This window comes from Sphaeroforma arctica (assembly GCF_001186125.1).
Source record: "Sphaeroforma arctica JP610 unplaced genomic scaffold supercont1.77, whole genome shotgun sequence".
Taxonomy (NCBI): domain Eukaryota; class Ichthyosporea; order Ichthyophonida; genus Sphaeroforma; species Sphaeroforma arctica.
In genome coordinates this window covers 158,760-160,346 of record NW_014040481.1, presented here as the reverse complement: position 1 = coordinate 160,346, position 1,587 = coordinate 158,760, and positions in this window count along the sequence as shown.

The following is a 1,587-nucleotide window of genomic DNA, read 5'->3' as shown; positions in this document are numbered from 1 at the left end:
GCGTCAGTGATACCCGCAGCTTTATTCTAGTGTATATACATATCAAAAACAGACATGTACAACAAGGTACCAGCAAAGGAAATAAAACGTGAGGAGATACAGCCATACTCGTCGCTGTAACTATTACTTCATTGTCCTTTATTTTATACAACATTATTTCATGTAAGCCCTAAAACCCTGACCCTTTAAGCGCAAGTATAATATGGTTATCCAAGGATAGTAGCGTCACGCACAAGTTAGAAGAGCCTGAGTGTCTGGGTGTATACGTGTGTAAATCACCGTTTCAGTTCATTGATATTACGGTACTTAACAACGACAGGTCTATGTGCCAGCGGTTGATGGAGTGCAGAATAAGGATGCAGACGAAAACACTGCGACTGACCAAATGGAGGGCCAGCCCACGGTCCAGGTATGTGTGGGTGTATGTTGGTGTGTGTCAGTGAGTGAGGGTAGGTGAGTGGGTGTTGTAGGTGGGTATAAGCAGGTATGGGTAGGTATAAGTGGGTGTAGGTGTAGGTGGGTACCAACAGGCATTGGTAGGTATAAGTGGGTGGGTGAGGGTATGTCGGCATATCAGAATATTTAAATAGGCGCGCATACCTACATGCCCGTGTGTGAGTAGTCCTACTACATACACACAGGTAGGTGTACAGTTTTGTATTGATTTGCGCATAGGAATACACACACATGCGTTTAAGCTATGGACATGGTTTCTTATCACCTCACCACAACCTGCGGCAACACACAAGCACTCAAACGCGTATAACGCAATCAGCACCTGCATTCTATAGTGTGAGATTGAACCAATTCATTTCCTTATATATAGCTGAATAGGACAGGACGTGTATGTGATATATATATAATTCATTTTCTTATAAGTATGACATATATATGAATTCATTTTCTAGTAAGTATGACATATATACATGAATTCATTTTCTTATAAGTATGACATACATATATGAATTCATTTTCTTCTATATAGGTGAATAGATGGGAGATCAGGACGTGTATGTGCCTTATTTATAACCACACACCTTACTCTCACAGCCATACACACCTGTTTGCTCTACACATACACCATACTCTTAGCCACCACCGGGAAGGAAGTATATGAGGTGGTGTGTGACTATGACACAGCAGCTGTTCACGACACCTCAAGGGTGCACACCCCACTGTAGCGAATGAATGCGGACGGCTTTAGTATACTGAGATCACCCCGACGCCTCAACAGAAGCATGTGAGAGCTCTAAGGACATGTGTGTATATGTATTGCAACACACAACACCTTTCCTCTATACACCTCCACACACCTGGTACACGCCACCTCATCTCACCTCCAGGACGATTACGAGGTGGATCTAGGCTTAGGCACAGGCCCAGCTGAAGATACCACGAATGTGCGCACGCTAATGAGTGGAGAGGATGAGGGGGTGGATGCAGACGAGGTGCAGATAGAGGTATCAGACATGTGCCTGTATCTAGATGCGCACTACACGGTCTACTGTTTGTTTTTATATGTGTGTGAGTGAGTGTGTGTAGGTGTGTGGCTGTGTGCATGTATATATGTATGTACGTATATATATG